Source organism: Martes martes (assembly GCF_963455335.1).
Source record: "Martes martes genome assembly, chromosome: 6".
Classification (NCBI taxonomy): Eukaryota; Metazoa; Chordata; class Mammalia; order Carnivora; family Mustelidae; genus Martes; species Martes martes.
The window spans coordinates 7286561-7302129 of NC_137893.1; the positions used below are offsets into that span (position 1 = coordinate 7286561).

The 15569-nt window shown below is 38.0% G+C and overlaps 1 protein-coding gene across 5 annotated transcripts in view; it reads right to left on the reverse strand.

Moving 5' to 3' along the window:
• The window catches only part of MAP3K4 (mitogen-activated protein kinase kinase kinase 4), a 113414-nt gene that overhangs the window by 45324 nt on the left and 52521 nt on the right, over nt 1-15569 (reverse strand). The gene's annotated exons all lie outside the window — the stretch shown is intronic.

A 15569-nucleotide genomic window follows, 5' to 3' on the forward strand; every position in this document is an offset into this window, starting at 1 on the left:
AAATGATTAGAACACTTTATTTTTTAGGTTATGTACATTATTAGCCATAATTATCTTCAGACTGAGAAAACCAGAAATTATTGAAATTGGAGAAAAGATTACAAAACCAGGGAGCCGTTTACATAAACACAAAAACTACTTGGTTCAACCAACTCTTCTAGTCCATTGCTCTCCTGAGCTACACCAAATGATGCTGATAGAAAAAAACTCACAAAACTGACCTGGCTGGTCCCACTCAAATATCTGATATTCAATGTTCCCGGGAATCTCGGAGTTGCTCATCCCTCCTTCCAGTTACCCTCTTCAAATGCCTTGTGTTTTTCCTTTTAAGACAGGGGATGTGGAGCTTTCCCCACTGTCCTTAGACCCCTGGCAACATCATCCTGACCAATCATATCCAAAGACCTTCCCTTCTCTTTTTATTGAGAAAATAGAGGCCAACAAATTCAAAAACCTCAACTTCTCGTCAATTTTTTTTTTTTTTAAGATTTTATCTATCCATCCCAGAGAGAGAGATTGAGAGAGAGGGAGAGAGAGAGCAGGGGGAGGGACAAACAGACTCAGCACTGAGGGCGGAGCCCAACACAGAGCTTGATCTCAGGACCCTGACATCATGACCTGAGCCAAAACCAGGAGTCGGACCCTTAACCAACTGAGCCATCCAGATGCCCTTCAACTTCTCTTCAGTTTAAAACATCACCAATTATAGCTATTCTGCCTCCATGTCCTTCCTATCTATGCTCTCTCTCATGGAGTGAATTCTTAACTGGTCTCCTCTGCTCATATCCTTTTATGCTCAACACATACTTCTGCATTTAAATTAATGCATACTTCAGTTTCCCGCAGCAGCCAGGAATTTTTTAAATGATACATCATTTTTTAAATGTGGTCAACGTGGTTAGGGTTAAGACAGTCTGTTTAAAAGCTTTAGGCAATAATAAACGCTTGTTTTCCTCTGGTGTACAGAATGATCTCAGGTCAAAGCCTTCTTCAAAGCTCTACAAAATTCTGCAAACTTTCTCTGATAAAATTCTAAAGAATTTTTTTGGCATTCTCTGGTGTTCCAGCCTGTTCGCCCATCTGCTACAGGCTCACTGGGAAAGAGAACAATCCCTACTTGACAACACTGCGTGGGAGACCCAACAGCCAGATCCACGCTGCCACGGAGGAAACGTGTTCCCACTGGCGGTGCCCGATGGGTCAATCCGTGTCCAATGAGGAACAGACATTAAACATTAAAAAACTACTGAGCACTGAAGAGGCAAAAGCAGTTTTAACTAAGGGAACCAAGGCAAAGCATCGGAACAGCAACACTCATGAATGGAGGAAACAGGAGAGACACATAAAATACTCTACTGCACAATCGCACTGAAGTCCTCTGGAAAACATTTAACAAACCAAGATTCCCAAAACAAGTTCAATAAAGGCAGTGAAAACAGAATGAATGTGGTAAAAATTAATAACTTAGACATTAACTACAGGAATTATCACCACGACAAAGAGCGAAAGAAAAAGGAATGGAAGTTTTGAGGGAAAAATAGACACAGGGAAGTCAGATCTAAGAGCTTCACGGGAGGATAAAACAGGAGGCCAGAAAGAACAGGAGGAGGAGCTACAGGAGAGCTTTGTGCACAGTCAAGATACCACTAACATGCGAAGAAGAAAGAAGATACCTCTTTGGACAGGGAAGAACTCAAAGTACAATTCACTTATCTTCACTGAAGAACTTCACTAAAAACTACTGAGGAAGTACAGCAGGGTCTGGTCAAATGAAACTTAAATCAGAATAAAGATCCCAAGACAAAAATACCCAAAGAAGTGAGAAGCCACAAAATTAGCAGAAGTTACACAGGCAGATACAACTCCATGATGATAACTTGGTGGAAGACTATAATCAAGTTCTAGAAAGGCGTATTTTTTTTTTAAAGCATACTATAAGAAAAAAACCCGAGTATTAAATTCCCGATTATTTCAAAAAAAAACACAAGAAGAGAGGAAAGGGTCAATAAAGTACAAGAATGGCATTATTTGCTATTATGTCATCTGTTTATTATTATTTCCAGTGAGAAATACAGGATTAAATATGGTATAAAATCTGTGATCAACTCAGGAAACCTGGGCTAACTCAATAATCGAGACATCAATAAAAACGCAATGTAATTACATCATAACCCCGCTGGCACTTTGGGGAGGTTAATAAATTCATTCAATGAAATTAATGTAGAAGAAAGTAACATGCAAAAGTAAACACAGCCCAGAAATTTTTTTAAAAGAATAAAAGGGAAGAACTGCCCTAAATGATGACAAAAGTTACTAATAAACCTACTTTATTTAAAACAGAGAAGCACTGTAAACAGATCAGCAGAGAAACGTATCAAATTATCTCTAATCAATACACAAAAAAGTATACAGCAGTTGAAGAAGTTGTAAAATGGATAACCCAATGTTAAAGAAAACTGAAAAATAATTACATCTTATCTCCCCCTATAACTATAGTCATAATTTCTTAGTTATACATCTATTTTAGAAATTCTTAATGAATATGAGAAATTCTTAATGATATGAGAAACTAGAGTATGTATTAATGTAAATACAAAAATATGTTTGAACATATACATATGGAAGGACTCCAAATGTTAATACAGGTTTAATAACCTAAACAGAGAGCTATACATTATTTCTTTTAAGATTTTATTTGACAGAGAGAGAGATCACAAGTAGGCAGAGAGGCAGGCAGAGAGAAGGCAGAAGCAAGCTCCCTGCTGAGTAAGGAGCCTGATGTGGGGCTCGATCCCAGGACCCTGAGATCATGACCTGAGCTAAAGATAGACGCTTAACTGACTGAGCCACCCAGGTGCCCCATATATTAGATTAAGCCATATAAAACTGCCGTTTTAGTCAGTCAAAAATAACCAAATATTGGCAATTTAGTACAGGGTCAACACAGAAACAGAAATTCTGGAAAGACAGTGGTGGCAGCAGGAGTTTGATTTCCCTTAGTTCCCCCATAAGAACAGAGAGAATGAGGACAACAAAGTCAAAACTCCTTGAGACACATGTCCAATGGCATCTCCATGAACTACAAAGTACAAGAGATGGGGGGAAGTGAATCGTGCCAGACCCTGTAGTATCAGCACTTGTGCAAGGGAAACACGGGGGATTAATAGGGTATCTGATGGGCCCAAAGGGACAAGTGCCACAATCACTAATGACTATTCAATAGAAAGTTCACTACTTCTATTTGAGGACTTGAGGGAAACAGTGATTTGCGCACAAAGTCATGAGTGAGGTCAAGGGGTTGCCATAGGTCTGAAAGGGCTGAAGTGGTTTAGGCCTCCCAAACTCTTACAACTATCAGCTAAAATCCCCTTCCAGGACGAACCTGCTAGACTGAAATCCAACTGACCAGGGAAGCAGAGTAGAGGTAAAGAACAAGAAGGGCCAGAAGTAGGCGGGCAACGCACCAGAAGATCTCGAAAAAAGAGAACACGTGTTTTGGCAATTCAGAAGAAGGAGCTCAAAGCTACAAACCCTAGCACTTTCTAACCTCTCTCTTTCCTTAAAGTTCATGAAAACAAATGTGTTTAAAAATGAGCAACAAAAAGACTGTGGCAGAATCCAGTACAGGGTTACTGAGCAGAGAAATAAGGAGCAGAATAACCCTAGAAACAGCGAAAGCCTGCCGGAAAGACATGTCCACTAACAGAGAGGCAAAGTAGATCCAAAACACATACAGCAGTGGTTCCCGGAGAAGAAAACCAAACTAATGAAACAGAAAAGAGTTAAAACATTAAGCACTTGAAATTAAAACAAACAAAAACATAGAAAGCAAACAAAACCTGAAATCATATACTAAAAGGGCACTATGTAGTCAAAAACACCAATGTGGAAAAACCAACACCAGGTAAACTACTGGAGTTTAAAGAAAAAGAAAAAAGACAATCCTTTGGACATCCAGGTTATAAATTAATTAAACAGACCAACAAGTCTCTACTTATAAGCAGAAACAAAAAAAATCATATTTCCATGAGACTTTGCAACCTCAATGCTGCATGCCAGAAGACAATGAATAATATATATTAAACTTTTCAAGGAGAGAAAATACAAGCCAAAGATGTTATGGCTAAACAAACTTGCAAAAGTCAATGCTGCAAACTGTTAGGAAAAGCCAAGAACTCAGAAAACAATGGTCTTATGAGCCCTTATCAAGGACTCTACTACAAACAAAATGACTCAGGAGGCTGTATACAAAACCAAAACAAGAGCCTTAAAAAAAAAAAAAGTAAAAAACAATGAACCTAAATCTAAATCTCTTATCTCTGTCTCTATGTCCATCAATGGAAACATACACACACACTCCTGTGGGGCAAAGAGGAGGTGAGAACATAAGGGAGAAAGTTCAGTCCACAATGGCCATATTGCAGATACGCCACACCCATCAAACCCCAGGAGAAAGGGGAGGGCATATGCAATGTCGTAGCATTTCACTGGAAGTAAGAGCAAATCACTTCAAATGAAAGCCCAGGTAAAAGAAAAGGATTAATTCCAATATCCTAATGGTTGAGAACGAACGAATACCAATCAAAAAATGTTGGGGCAGGGGAGAGCAATAAGGAAATTAATATAAGTATAACCTTAAGGGGTAAAAATAAACTGGTCATATATTAAAAGTAAAGAAAATTGCATACACAGCTTATATAAAAAAAAAGGAAGAATATAACAGCTTTTTTTTTTTAAGCTTATCATTATCAGGGAAACCAGATTCCCTTGAAAATTATTCCACAGATTCTCTCTTAAAACCAAGTATTTTTCATAATTCCTACAAAATTAAGTTTAAAAAGCAATACCTAAAAATAACAAATCAAAGATCTATGAATGGAGAAATAAGATCGTGTGGCCCATCCACACGATGGAATATTATGCAGCCATAAAGAGGAATGAAGTACTGCTACATACTACAACATGGGTGAGCCTTGAGAACAAGATGCCAGGTGAAAGCAGCCAGTCACAAAAGACTACATATATGATTCCATTTATATGAACTGCACAAAACAGGCAAATATAGAGAGACAGAAAGCAGGTAAGTGGTTGCTCAGGGCTGGGGTGATGAGCAGAAGGACTGTGGAGGTGGCAGCTGAAGGAGACGGAAATGTTCTAAAAGTAGCCAGTGGTGGTTGGTTATCCAACTCTGAATATAGTAGAAACCACTGAAGTGAACACTTCAAAATGGTGAATTTCATGGTATGTGAATTCTGTCTCAATAAAGCTGTTATTTTAAATATACAACCAAAGAAAGAAGAAATTCTACGTCTAGTTAGTGGCAGAATCATAAGAATTATTGAATTATCTTGAAAACACAGTAATTTGGTGGTATACCCCCAAAGGGTATAGCCCTAAGGATGGGGGGGGCCTACACTTTTTCAGTAATCATACTGCTGCTGGTACTACTCTGAGATTATTGTATATGTATTGTGGAATATAGTCATCATATTCTAATAATCTACTACTCTGAGACTCTATTGCCATCATTTCTATTACCACCACAAATTGAGATTTTCACTGTAGAAGAAAAGTCAAGAGAGATTACGTAAAAAATTCAAAATAGTATGAAATTGGGAAGTATTTTTGAAGAGAACTAAAACAATGATCAACAACTTCTGTTACAATGAGCAATGCCAGTACTATAGTCCTAGAATAGCACTTCCCAACAAAAGGAACAAGAATTCCCTGAAGATAAATCAGATTCCCAATCTCAAGCAGATGTATAACATAAGCTTAAAATAGCTTCTTACATCAGCTATCAAAGAAGTTATGAAACACTCCTCACCTGGGCTGTGATAAAAGGACTTCAGCCAACTTGAATATGTTCCCACTGTCCAAAATGGAACAATGTGAACATCAATTATTACAATTACTTTAATGGATTATAATAATGATTTCGATGGGTTGAAACATATCAAATGGGTTTAAATTCATGAGTTCAAAATCATATTAATAAAAAAGCACTAACTGGTCACCAATAAGCCAACTCATTTTTCTGATAAAAGGTAAATAAAAGGGAAAAATTCAAGCATATTTACCCTGCCACTTCTGTTCAATTATTCCACTGGGTAACCAAATAATGACTGAGGAAATGACTAAGAAATTGTAGCAATATTTTACTTAATGCAGCTGATAATTACGCTAATAAGAAGAAAAGAGAATTAGAAATATCACTTTTCAATCCTTATTGAAGTAAGCGATCTAGACAATGATCGTTAACTGCTGATGTCTCAAAGAGACAGTCATACATATGTCCCCATGAAGCAGTATTAACACCATCCTTCAACCAATCAATCAAGAAATCCTGGATCTAATCAAGCCACTAGTTCTTACAGTCAGTTTACACAGAACACAGAGAAGAAGGAAACACAAAAAAGGACAACTGTATACGCAATCACCAAAATTCAGACGGTAGGAAAACCGCTATAGGATGAAAAGTCCAGGTTCTTCAATATACATAAGGCCAAAAATAGGGAGGGGGAGCTACAGATTTAAAAAGACTTAAAAAATATAATGAACTGGGGGCACCTGGGTGGCTCAGTTAAGCATCCAACTCACGGTTTTAGCTAAGGTCATGATCTCAGGTTGTGGGACCAAGCCCCATATCAGGCTCTGTGATCAACAGAGTCTGCTTAAGATCCCCTCTCCCTCACCCGCTGCCCCTCCCCACCGCTCACAAACTCTCTCTCTCTCTCTCAAATAAATATATAAAATCTTTGGAAAAAATATAGTGAACTGTTATGTTGTATGATTATTTGAAAACTGACTTAAATTGTACAATATTTTTTAAAGAAAACCAAGATAACTATGACACAATCAAAATATGAACACTAATTTGATCTCTGATGATCAAGGGAGTTAATGCTATGTTTTAGGCATGATAACGGTACTGTGGTACACTTCTAGAACAAGCCCTCATCCTTCAGAGAAACATACTGAACTATTTAAGGATAAAATATGACACCCAAGATTTTCTTCAAAGTGATGGGAGAAGGTGTCAAGTGGCTAGAGGTACAGGCCATGAATTGATAACCAGTGTGCTGGAATACAGATTCAAAGGGACTCATAATATTATTCTGTCTACTTTTGCATGGGTTTAATACTTTCCATAACAAAAACGTTTGAACTATGTAAAAATAAGGGGAAAATACACAATGTTTTATAATCTCTTACTACACACAAAATAAAGTGTTCAAAACTAGAATAAAAATTTTAAATTTACATCTAGTGAAAAACTTCATAAATAAGTTAAAAACAGTTTACAGCCATAATAAAAAACAAATAATATCCATAAAATAAAAACGGCTCCAACAGGTCAAGATTATAATTTTAAAAAACAATAGAAAATGAACGAAATGAATAAAAGAAAAGTCAAAGACAACACGCATGTGGCCTATAAACTTGCCAACAGGCTCAATGTCACTAAAAATGAAAAGAATTAAGATTAAAACAAAATTGTAGTTTTTACTGATAAAGGTTGCAAAAATGAGGACAAATGGGATTTCTCCTACACTACTGGGCAAAGTATACATTAGTACAGCCATTTTGAAGACCAACTTCCCAATATCTATCAAAGACTTAAATATGTATACCCAATGACTCCGTAATTTCATTTTGATTAACCGTTCTTACAAAACAGTGGAGTAAGTTCATAAACGGGAATGTACACAGTATTTGTGGCTACACCACTTATAAAGTTAAAAAAAAAAGTGTCTATTAAGAGTGAAATGGTTATACTCATCAGGGAAATGCAAATCAAAACCACAGTAAGAAGGGCACCTGGGTGGCACTATCAGTTGAGTATCTGACTCTTGGTTTCGCCTCAGATCATGATGTCAGGGTTCTGAGATAGGACCCCAAGCACAGCCTGCGTGAGAATCTCTCTCCCTCTCCCTCTGTCCTTCCAGTTCCTGCCTGCGCATACTCTCAAGATAAACAAACAAACAAATCCTAAAACACACACAAAGAGACCACCTCACACTTAATGAATGGCTATTATCAAAAAGATAAGTTAACAAATGTCGGTAAAGATGTGGAGAAAAGAAAACATTTGTGCACTGCTGGTGGGAATATGAACTGATGCAGCCACCATGGAAAACAGGACAGACATTCCTCAAGTATTAGAAACAGACCTACTATATGATCTAGCAATCCCACTTCAGTGTATTTATCCAAAGAAAATGACAACACTGACGCAAAAAGAAATCTGCACCCATTGTGTTCACTGCAGCATTATATACAGTAGCCAATATATGGAAAAACCTAAGTGCCTATCAATGGTGTGAGATTTTATATATACAAAAAGGAATCTTATTTAGTTACCCAAAAAAGAAAGAAATCCCGCCATTCGTGACAAGGATGGATCTTGAGGACATTTTGCTAAGTTGAAATGAGTCAAACAGAGAAACAAAATTACCATATGATACGACTTGGAGGAGAAATCTAAAAACAAAACAAAACTGAACTCAGAGATACAAAGAACAGACTGATGGTGCCAAAGGCAGACAGTGGAATTTAAAGAACAGAGTCAAATGATTCATTCCGATGACGGCGTAATGTGTAGTAGTTAACTGGAACTGAAGTAGAGCTACATATACAAATATGCGGACGACCCCAAAGAAGAAAATCATAGAATACAGCATTATTGCTTTTAAAAAAGAAAGCACTTGTCATGATGAGCACTGGGTGTGGACCTGAAATTAACATTACGCTGTATGTTAACTGGAATTTAAATAAAAACTTTTTAAAAATTACCTGCATTATATAACAAAGATATATATTTATATAAGCACAAAAAGTAAAAGATGCAAGCCAGAGAATTACTACTCTGAGCCAGAGTACAAGATAAGCAGCAACTGTTTCTTTATATACACATTCAATAAGTAAAACAATAGAAAGTGAATTGTTTTATAAAATACAGGAACAGATCAAAATACAGTTGACCCTTGAACAGCATGAGTTTGAACTTTGTGGGTCCACTTACATGTGGTTATTTTTTGATACAGTACAGTAAATGTATCTTCTCTTATGATTTTCTTAACATTTTTTCTCTAGTTTACCTTATTGTAAGAATACAATATATGGTATACATGACATATAAAATACATGCTCATCGACTGCTAAGGTTATCAGCAAGGCTTCCGGTCAACAGCAGGCTATTAGCAGTTAAGTTTTGGGGAAGTCAAACATCATACACATATTTTCAACTGTGCAAGGGATCAGCACACCCAACCCCCGTGTGGTTTAAGGATCAACTTTTTGTTGCCCTTCAAAAGTTTCTATGGTTCTACACCAGCGGTCATATCACTAACTGAAATGCTTACAGGGCCAGGTGGGTGATGTCAATGGGGGACTAGGGAAGGGTGACAGAGAATAAGAAACGATGGGCACTGTGGTCAACCGCAGCCTGCCAGATGCTATCATGTGCGAATATGGGCCCAGGGTCGATAGACCTCCTCCTAGTACTTTAAGGAAAGCAAAAAAAAAAAAAAATCCAGATTTTCACATGAAATCTTATATTCAGATGCTAACCACTACGTCAAAAAATACTTAAAGCACTAGGTGGGACGAAATATAACTCAGGAGGCATATACTGTAATGGCTAAAAGCATAGCTTCACAACCAGTTCGGGGTTCACATCCTGGCTCTGTCATATAGGCTATATACGACCTCAACCAAGTCACTTGACCAACCCGCCTCCACATAGCAAGCATTCAGTTAATGCTAGCCACTAGTCTTGTTGCTACTGGTGTGTTGTCTTCATAGGATGCAGTCCTCCGCTGTGACCTGAGCGTTCTGTCCTCTGCTCTTCTCCATCTGACGTCAGGTGTGACTCCTCTGGCTCACTGCAGTCAAAAATAACATAGAACAACTTCCCATTTCCCCTCAAGTAAGTGTGCTTCTTCTGGAAACAGAAACCTATCGGCAAATGAGCAAGTATGTGCTTATCAGCTTGCCACTAACTCAACTACAAAGTCCGTGTAACTTTACTATTGAAATCAGACATGTGAAGCAAATAAAACAATTAACTATAATAACTGTACTAATGAACACTGATCTGGAAGGCGGTGGTAGATGAGTACTGTAGCCTACTTAGTATTTTCAGTGGGCTTACTCAGAATTGCACTGGTGCTGGTCCGGTCCAGCTACATAGGAAGCACGCTGGAGGTCTGTCAAGAATCGCAGCACTCATGTCCCACCCCATGAGATTCTGATTTGCCCTGCATCCAGAGAGGGTATTAGACACGTGAATTTTCAAAAGCTCCCTGGATAATGCTGGCATGCAGCCAGGTTTGGACACCATTAGCAGAGTTTAAAGTCTGGTATCCCAGAATCCTGGATTTGAATCCCTCTGACAATCTACAGCTCCCGTGATCTGGGGCAAGTTATCTACTCTCCCTATTTGTAAGACAGAGAATGAACACCACCACTTTATTCGGTTGTTGTGCCTAACACGTGGAAGACTTGATAAAGGGTGACTGTTGTTTTATATCCTAGTTTCTACAGGCCTTGTCCACTCTAAATATAGAAGGCAACCTGTTGTGTTCATAGGAAAAAGTTAGCTTAATTATTCTTGGATCATAAAACAAACAATATTTTATTGGCCACTAAACTTGTAATAATCACATCATTTTTAATTCAAAGGAAAGTAATTTATAAAATACCCAAAACTCTTCCTTAGGATTTGAGGTAATATGCATGGTAACATGCAATCAGGAAACTAAATTTTTTTAAACACTACATTAAGTAAAAATTTTATCTGTCTCTTCTTCTGAAAATGTATAAATTTCATAAGGTAAAGCAAAAAGGAAGGAGCATAAAATAACCATATCATAATCTATGGCTCAAATATTTTACGGGTATTTAACATTTTAAATGCACAAAACCCAAAGGACTGTACAACGCAAAAAGTAAACTTCACGGCAAACTTAAAAAAATCAACTAGAACACTGGGGAATCCCTGGACAGAATGCAGACTGAGATTAAGTGAACCTAACTATAGTACAGATGTATGATATGACCTTACTGAAGAGGGTGAAGAAAAAGGTGCTGACCTAGCTAACTCTGGAAAATTCTGCAGTGACTTTTAAAGACTAAAGACAAAAAGAACTGTACTGAAAGGCTGGACTCTGGTTGGCAAGTTTATTCCTCACGGGGGTCCTGGTTAGCAATTCTGAAACTACTTTACATGTATGCCCTAGGGGCACAGATACGTGAAAACCGGTACTAATGTGGGCCAGTTTCTCGCCACAAGAGAAGAAATTACAACTAAGGAGAGGAAAGTTAGGATGAACTGGTGATGCCGGATTAGGTCTGAGACGTCAGTGTGAACTTCTGTTTATTTTTCAGGTAGACGGACAGGTAGTCTGTCTGCAAGGAGATCACCTGATCAGTCAGCCAGCTGACCAATCGACAGAGAAGCAACCATCAAGCTGTGCACACAAGGGGTGAGAGACACTCCTCTATTTTCTAACTCTACCTGAGTGGGCCTGGAAGCAGTGACACCCCAACAGTAATATCCAGTGCCCAGATCTTCATTTCTAAATGCCGTCCTCCAATAAAAGGAACCAGAGCTCCTTGGGAAAATGGCTGATTTCAGGACCCCAAGAGGAAAAATAAAGGACGATGCCATAGAGTAAGAAACTGCTCAGAAAGCAAAACCACGGGCATCTGGATGGCTCCGTCGTTAAGCATCTGCCTTCGGCTCAGGTTGTGATCCCAGGATCCTGGGATGGAGCCCCGCATCGGGCTCCCTGCTCCACGGGAAGCCTGCTTTCCCTCTCCTAGTCCCCCTGCTTGTGTTCCCTCTCTCCCTGTGTCTCTCTCTGTTAAATAAATAAATAAAATTAAAAAAAAAAAAAAAGGAGCAAAGCCATACAAAAAAAGATGCAGGCACGTCAAAAGGACACAGAAGCCAACTGAAAGAGTTCCAGCGGCTAAAAAAGGAACAATTTGAGCAACAAAATAAAGAGCAATACTACTGGATTATAACCCAAAGAAAAAATAAATATTTATGACTTCCCACTGAGATAAATAAAGGGAGGGAAGAGGTAAATCTTTCACACAGAAGAATTCCAAATAAGACATGTAGAAACTCCCTACTAGAGGGAGAGATTCATTGCCGTCCCCTTTAATGTGGCTCATTGGTGACTCACATCAGAGAGTACAGCAGGGAAAGGGAAAACTGGTAACTTGTGGAAGGACCCAGCAGACAATACCTTCACTGAGGGACCCAGGTTAAAATCACCAGGGACAGTACAATGCCACGAGGGCTCTTCAACTCGGCGGCATTCCGGCCCAAGCCTAAGAAAACGCCAGACAAACCCAAATTCAGGGACGGTTGTACCAGCCGTCTAGACTGTGAAACCAAGGGAAGACTGAACAACTACGACAGATCAGAGGAGACCGAAAAGACGTGCCTAAGTGCAAGGTGGCGTCCTTGCCTGGGTCCTGGAACAGAAAGGAGACATTAGCACAGTAACAGAAACCCAGATAACATCCGCACACTAGTCAACAGTATCTTATACCAACGTCAATATACTAATTTTGACGAATATAGCAAAGTTAAGTAAGATGCCAATATTAGAGGAAGATGAATAAAGAACATATGAAAATTCCGTACTATCTCTGCAAGTGTTCCATAAATCTAGAGCTATCCCAAGATTCCAAGTTTTTAAATTTAAAGATCTTGAAATATAATAAGATTTTAGAGAAAAATCACTTTATAAAGCATGTTTATAAGCCAAGGGGAATTAAATATAAGATCATATGTTATTTATAAACATGAATCGCAAGTAACTTAATCATAAAGAATAAAAATATAAAGACACAGATAAGAAATCCTTCACCTGTACTCATTGCTATTAACACACAAGCCAAAACAACAGTGCAAAACAGTAGGACAGGTATCAGGTGCAATGTGTGGTGCCCGCTGGTCAATATGCTTCTACCCAGAAGGAAAATAAAATTGTCCTTAAACCTAAAGCCGATACGCTGCTGAAAACGCAGGCCCTTCAAATGTAGGAGTACTTGACAGAGATTAAAAGGTTAAATACATTTAAAAAATAAAAATATAGAATAGTCTGGCCCATACTGACTTAACAGTTAGCTTCAAAAGAAAAAAAAAATTAACAAAGCTTCTAAAAATTAAGAGTTTATATCTGGCTTCTATAGCATTTTACCATTTATACAAATACCTTTTTAAAGCCTCACAACAACCCTGTGAGGTAGGTAGGAAAGTATTATAGCCATTTTACAGTTGCAATGACTTAGGGTCAGAAAGACTAAGTCATTTACAAAGTCATGTGGTGAGAAGACCCACACCAACGCCAAGGAATGGAATCCAGTTACCTGATTTTAAAAACTGTGGCTCTTTCTCCAACATACTAAGACATACAAAGACTAAGACAAACCCAAACTACATACATTCATACACATACACACACACACACACACACACACACACACAGCCCTCCCCTTCCAGAGATTATGTTCCTGAAATGGAAATAAAAATAAGTCTTACTTTACCACTGAGTTCATTATAACCTTGAAGCCTCATCTTTATTAGTTTGGATGGAATTTCTACTTCAGCTATTGGTTACTCTTTTGTTATCTGACAAACACAATATTTTATAAAACAAAACTTAAAATAGGGCCTTCTGTACTTCATTTTTGTTTTGAAAAGCAAACAATCTGCAAATAATTCTAACAGTCTTTAAATCACACACTTATGAGCTGTGAATTGGTATGCTCTATAAGGATAACCTTTTCAGTTAAATCTCAACTGGTCAAACTGAAGGAATACAACGTTGAGAGGAATTCAAAACTATGGGTGATCTACCATTGTTCTCAACTTGAGTTCTAATAGAAAATATCGTGCACTCATCCCAATCTTTTTCTTGTTCCAACACATCTAAGGGATGCAAAGCTCTCCCATTAGTAGTGACAGTTCGCTATCATAGAGGGTTCCCAGGGAAGAGGGAGACAAATTGGGGGTCAGAGTTTAAAGCAGTTTTAAGAAGCCCCCACATGCCTCCCAGGGCCCCTACCATGAGTCCCTCTCTCTCATGAGATCCACTGAATCAGAGATGATTGGCTCATACTACTTCAAAAACAGTGTTTCACAATAAAAATTAATCATCAATCCTGTCTTGCCCACATGTGTCCTCATTGGAACTGAACCACTCCAGCGAAAAACCTAAACCAAGTAAGTCATTCACCATCTGAAGTATATGGCAAATCCTTATTCCATAACTAGTTTTGTTCTACTGATTTTGAAACCTGCACTATAATAAAATCGTATAAAATAGTTATTTTGGACTAAAAGGGGGGAAACAGTCATTTGCTCTAATAAAAAGATGTACATAAAAAATCATTCAAAGTTAAAATACTATTCGAAGAAGATCTCATTAATCCCAGGGTCCTGAGATCAAGTCCTGCATCAGGCTCCCTGCTCAGCAGGGACTCTGCTTCTCTCTCTCCCTCTGTCCCACCCTCTCTCTGCTCATGTGCTCACGCGTGCCCGTATACATGCGCTCGCGCGCTCTCTCTCTCTCTCTCTCTGGTAAATAAATAAAATCTTTAAAAAAAAAAAAAGATCTCATATATAAATTCACTTAAAACTTATAATTAAAATAATACTCAAAGTAAAATAATACTCAAATAATACTCAAATTAAAAAAATACTCAAAATAAACTAACTTCTTATAGCTACAAAGTACAGATTCCTTTTGCAAACATCAGCTCTATTATATGAATGTCTGACCCCTTCCCCTAGGGGTTCATGGTCTAGTTCATGAAAAATAAAAATCTTATAAACTGATGTTCTCTTCCAATGTTTCCCATTATAAAAAAAAAAAATGCCCTCTGTTGTATCACCTCTCACGCCAAAGCAAGCCAGATTATGTACTAAACTGTAGTTTAAAAAATAAAAATAAAAGGTGCATACATACATATGTACATAGCTACTAAAATTGAGAATAGCAACCAGAGACAGGTATAAAGGATCTCAAAGATCTGGGTGCTTTTGCTTTTAGCCAGATGAATATGCAAACTCACCACAAGAGAAAAATTGCTCTTCTTCCTCTCAAGAACAGTATCCAACAGCATGCCCCTTTCTAGTTTGACCACCCTTAACAGTAAAGAATTTGAGAGATCAAGCTATCAAAACAAAATCTGCACTGTCTTCAAACTGCTTTTTCTAGGAGGCATATTCCTCTCACAAGAATCTTCACTTGTCAAAATGTGGATTTGATAATTAAGGCTTCCCTTAAACTTCTATCATCTATGCTAACTGCTAGCTGTGCCAAATATGTAAACTTTTTTTTTCCTTTTGATCATTCTGACATTTCTCTACAACTCACATCTCCTTTGGCTAAAATCATGTGTACTATCTGTTCTTATCAGTTTAAAATACAGTGGCCAAAAACTGGACCTGCTACTCAAAAAGGGAATAAGCTACTGCAAAGACTCGAGAAAGAACCAAATCCATGACCTTGGATGCCGTATTCATTTAAAAATATTTTAGC